This window comes from Spodoptera frugiperda, chromosome 10 (assembly GCF_023101765.2).
Source record: "Spodoptera frugiperda isolate SF20-4 chromosome 10, AGI-APGP_CSIRO_Sfru_2.0, whole genome shotgun sequence".
NCBI lineage: Eukaryota > Metazoa > Arthropoda > Insecta > Lepidoptera > Noctuidae > Spodoptera > Spodoptera frugiperda.
The window spans coordinates 8793882-8799889 of NC_064221.1; positions in this window are offsets into that span (position 1 = coordinate 8793882).

The following is a 6008-nucleotide window of genomic DNA, read 5'->3' on the forward strand; positions in this document are numbered from 1 at the left end:
TGCAGCCTTTGTGAAAGCGTTGCAAAAAAGAAAATGTCTCGATTCCTAACGCCTAGTTCGCACTTTGCTAGTATTTTAATCAAGTAGCGAGTAATGTAGTCGATTGCTTTAGTAGGTAAGGTATTAAGTCGAGTTGATCAACTATAACCTGTTTGATTTGTTACTCGCCTAATACTAATTTACTCGCTGATCGACCAAAATATTAGCATGCTGTGGACTTAGGCATTATGTGTACTTCGCTTTAGATAAATGTGTCTCAACACCAAACATTTTTCGGAGCTGCGGACGGCTTAACATTACCGACCTCTCGCCAACTAGGGGTGAGGAGTCATTGGATAATATTCTACGCTCAAAAAAGCTCAAATATTTAGTTGAATAGTGAAGTACAAATGATTCTGAAGCTGTGGCGAAAACTCGATTAATATTCAACTTGTGTATAATGATGATGTAGTGCAATCTTATGTCCTGTTCACACTAATGCCTTACTATACTATACCTAAGTACATAGTAGGTCTCCTTCACTTCTGTCCCTAAATCGAAGCGAGAGAGAGCTACTAAGTACTCGCTACTGGAGGAAAATACTAGCGCGGTACGAACAAGGCATTAGTGTAGTGCGAACAAGGCATAAGCGACCACCCTTTCTGTCATCGCGTCATTTGGAGATCGCGCGTGAAATAGAATCGATATTTTCCGCATAAGTTCTTTATACCGCAAAAATATTTACATGCCTGACTTGGGCTCGATTCCCGGGTTGGGCAAAGTTCTGTTAGAGTATTTTTGGAATTATGAGAATTTGTAAGTATGAACACAGCATTTTTTTTGGAGGGTCGAAAATCATCCAATGTCTTCCCCTGCCTTGGGCAGACAAGAAGGAGTGTTAGACTCTTACTGACTAGAAAACACTCTGTTCCTATACTTGCTTTTGAAGCCGGAGTCCCGGTAACTCGCTAGGCAGTCCGCTTCTCCAGGTATAAGCAAAGAGTCTGAAATTGTATCCGGTATATGGCAATAGGCTAATCCCCTATTACAGTAGCTCATAACATAACTGGCGAAAAGAAGATGTACATGACATTTGCCATCATTTGCACTTCTGCCTACTCCTTTGGGGATAAAAGGCGTGACGATATAAAACTTTTTACCACAAAAGTATTTACGTTCCATGTTCTGGAATTTTCTTTCAGCTAAATTGGTTTATACTAAAAGGGAAATTGCCTAATAATAAGTTTGGTGTACAAAATTTGTCGCGTGTGTTGTTTCTAGATTATCTTTGAAACAAACACGACTCCGGTTGGCTTAGGGTGGATTAAGTATTTAGTGTTTTCGGATCTAGGTTTTAGCGTAGAACAGCTGGTATTTAGGTATCGCTGTATAAATAATTTCTACTCGACTATAAATAATTTCTACTCTTGACTGCCTCGTTGATCGAGTTGTTGCAAGTGCGACTGCCAAGCAAAGGGGTCTCGGGTTCGATTCCCGGGTCGGACGAAGTATAGCTGGTTTTTTTCGGTTTTTCGATAATTTCTCAGTGGTAGCACGGAGTCTGGAAATGTGCCCGGTATATGGCAATAGGCTCACCACCTATTACATGGGACTTGCAACATAAATTGTGAAATGTGGGTGTATATTGGCATAATGTGCACCTCTGCCTAACCCTCCGGGGATTAAAGGCATGACGTATAAAAAAAAAACTATTCTATTCTATACTTTCTCTTGACCTATTTCAAATATTCCATTTTAGTTTCGGGTTGACATTGAATCTTTAGTATATTTTTTATGTTTGAAATTTCGGTATTTTTCTTATAACAGCTGACGGTTTTCAATATTGGGTGATACTTTATTGGATAGACTCGGTTTTTACAAGATATTTGAGATTTTTTGGTTCAAGATAATTAATATCTGATTTTTTCTACTAACATCTTTCATCCATCCAAAGCCTAAGTGGCCACTACTGACCAAAGGCCTTTTATCACATGGAGAAGGTTTGAGCATAATCGCCATGCTTACTCAATGCGGGTTGGCGGTTTCAAACACATAATTAGAAATTATAAGCCCAGGTTTTCTCACGATGTTTTCCTTCATCGTTAGTCAGTGGTATCTAAATATGCTGTAGAAAGAATTTTATAGTGATTGTGACTTTATTTTATTCTATCTAACAGCACGTGGCCAAATGGCACGTGGTCTTAACAAAGAAATAACATTAAAGAGAACAAAAATCTAAACGAGTTTATACAAATAACAGTATTTTATTAATTTATCCTCTCTCTCCTCCTATTAAAGCTTATTTACTCAATTTAATTTAACTAAATGCCGTACTCAAAGACAGCTAATGGTTACTTAAACTATTCCTTAGTAACGATTTTATTATGAAAACAATTGCTAAGGACTGGTTTAAGTAACCATTAAATGACTCTGAGTACGGCGGTAATAGATTCAGTAAGACATAAATAAATGAATTAACAAAGAGATAATAAATATCAAAAGTTTAGAATCGCGAGGTATTTCGAAGAAACATGGTGTTGCAAGTTTAGATTAACTGAAATGAAATATTGCTAGGTAAGGTTTTAATAAATGTTGTATGCAAAATACGAGTCAATGTTTATTTAACTTGTTTATGTTCTCAAATTAGATTAATTGGTCCGGGGTATAAAATTTCTTCAATATTGTTATCTTTAAACAAAACACTACCATTACCATTAAAGCTGTACCACATATTTTTAAAACTCCTGGTATGATATTATTATAACATAGGTGAATAGTTATTTTTTATGGTTCAGGCCGTTAATCGAGCTAACCTATCACCTGATGGTAAGCAATCGCCGCCGCAATGGACACTTGAAACACCAGAGGCGTTACAAGTGCGTTGCCGGCCTTTTGGGGGTTAGGAATTTAAGGGTTGTTGGGGAATCGAGGATTGGAAAGGGAAAAATTGGGCCTCTGGTAACCTCAATCACTCAACGAAACACAACGCAAGTTTTGTTTCACGTCGGTTTTCGGTGAGGCCGTGGTGTCGCTCCGGTCGTGCCGAAGCATAGCTCTCCTACACTTATCAAAAGTGTGTTTGTGAATCATACACAGTTTATGTCTCCGAAAACTTTACAACACACGAATCTGTAGCTTATACGTGTTTGTTAGAAGAACTTGTTCGAAATTTCCTCATGTTATAAAGTTATAAGATTTACAACTTGAGATCTTATAAGTGCAGTGAGCTCTTGAGATGTGTATGCAAATTTTAATGCACGTGTAGTCTGCATAGTTCGGTGACAGATTATCTGAGACTTAGCATGTTGTTAGTATTTATGCATTATGCATCATTCTATAATTATAGTGCTATGTATATAGAGTATTGTTGAGAGGTTTATTTCTTAAGGTTGATTGAATCGAATTATGTTCCCTTAGTACTAGTTTGCTTTACGTTCAACAAAAACCAAACGAAAGCACGTTCGGCGCTCTGATTCGCTAACACGAATGAACCAACCAATCAGAACGCCATATGCGCTCTCGTTTCGAGCTCATTAAACGTAAAACAAACTCGTATAAGTCCTCTGACTATCTTTGGTTTACAAGATTTCTCGTGCTTTGAATAACTTTAACAATGCGTATAAATTTTAAACTTAGAGATGTGTTTATCTATCATTTCTCTTTAGTTCATGTCATAACAAAGTGATTTACTTTATGGAACGATTTTTGCATGTAGATTTGATTATAGTAGAAGACTAAATACTGATATAGACTGATTCAGGCCAGATTATTTCTTTGATCAGGTGGGTTGCTTTTTTTAAGGAATACGCCTCTCTCGCCTTGTTCGGGGCAAAAGTGTCAGACTCTTCCTGACTAAAAACCATCCCTTTCCTGCTCCTGCTCTTTGATCCGAAGCCCGCTAGGTAGTACGTAGCTCCTGATCGGGCATCAGCCCTATTGGGCCCCATATGTGATGGACTGAGCACCACACGTGGGTGATGCTGCGAGCAGAAAACTAGTCATTGTATATTTATCTTGCTTAAATAACTTGGCCTTTTTAAAATCTTACTTTAAAATCCTTTTTATTGTATTTTAATTTCGTTTGCTAGCAATCAAGTCCTTAAACAATCTTCATTTAAATTGTTTTACCTTTTCTAATCTCAATTTCAAATCGCTTTCACTATCTTCTTTTTTAAATTGAATCACAATATACCTGTTGTTGTTATCGCGAGTCTCACAGAACTTTAAAAGGTTAGTCTAAATACTTTCGCAGGGAGATAGCTCAAGTGATTTATTCGAAACATTAATGAAGACGTTTTGTTTCAAAGTTTGGCCCATTTATTATTTGCCAGCCTATCAAGTAGAGAACGCGATTTGTTTTGAGAAGTGTTTTGGTGGTGGAAATAAAAAACCTTCTTTTGAAACGTAGAATTTCTTTTAATTGTTTTTCCTGTAGTGGTGAGGAAATGAAATATGCTCTTAAAGGTACGCGTCCACAGGCCCGCAACGAATTTTATTTTGTCTTGTATAGAAATTCATACAACTGCGTCCATTGATCCGCATCATACTGACCGCGTCATCAGCAATGCCTACATATTATGATAACGTCTTACGGAATGCGGTGCGTACGATGCGGGTCCTGTTGACGTTTGCTTTTATAAGGTTGGTATAAGTACTCATTTGTGTCTATAGCCAAATTACATTTGACTGCACGATTGGTGTGGTGTCTGGGTGATCGGCTGACGCGCAACGTGTAACGGATTCCCGCACGGGGCAACTCTTTATGTGTTCCACAAATTATTGTTGTTTCCGGTCTGGGTTTCATGTTTATAATTATGAAGTTGTATGCTTGTAAACGCAACCACGACTCAGGAAAAAATACTAGCGCTTGGCAACATTTAAGTAATTAAAAAAATATAAGCTCACAACTTTGTCACATAGGGTTATGTAGAATTCACAGAGCATTGCTTTAATTTTTACATACATTTTTAGCTTTGTACCGAGAGAAGGAGAACTTAAGCGATTACAAATTTCAGGTGTGGGAGAGCCATGCTTCAGTGCGAACGGGCCGTCTCGACCGGAGTGATACCACGTCCTCACTGAAAACAGACATAAAACAACGCTTGTGTTGGATGAGTGAAGTTATCGAAGGCTCCAATTTCCAATCTGCCCGATCCCCGATTACTTGTAACACGGTAACAAGGTGTTTCGGGTGTCCATGGGCGGTTGCTTGCCATCGGGTGATCTGTCTGCTCGTTTACCGGCTTCATCATCATCAGCCGAGACCGTTTACCATAAAAAAATATAATCATCATCTTAAAACTTTCTAAAGTAGATAGGAATAGGAAAGCTATAGATATGTAGATACTATTTATTAATAAACCCTTAACCCTTAAACCATCGCAGTATCCCGCTCAAAATTCTTTTGAAACAAAATTCCAAAAATACTGACCGTAAATAACGGACGACGGAGCTGTCCGAGAAAGCTGTATGTAAAGTACCCTTATCACATGTCAAATGTAGCCTTGGCTCTACTATAATATGTGTGTATGTATGTGTATGTATATGTGTGTGGTTAGATTCATTGTACCTACGGTTGTATGAAGATATATGAAGTGTGGTTGAAGAAAAAATTTAAAACCAGGAAGGGATAGTTGGTGTTTTGCTTTTGTTTGTGAAAGTAAAATAACTAATTAAAGTGCATGGTTGTCGCTATCATGTACTTTAATTATTTATCTTATTTTTACAAACACAACTACGTCAGGGAGTAGATGACCAGATGATGCTGCTTGTAGCTTCAGTGATTCTATCCGGAGCTGAGAGCTGCGAGCCGCTAGCGGGTTTACCGGGGCTCCGGCTCGAAAAGCAGGAGAAGAAACGGAGTTTTTAGTCAGTAAGAGTCTGGTCTGGTCAGTCTACACTCGTTCTTTGTCTCTGTTTTTTTTAACCGACTTTTTTAATATGTTTATTCGTTTATTTCTCTCATGATTGATTGCATTCGATTCGGCGTTAATGTAATTTTTTAATGTGGAAACTGTTTTAGACTATGT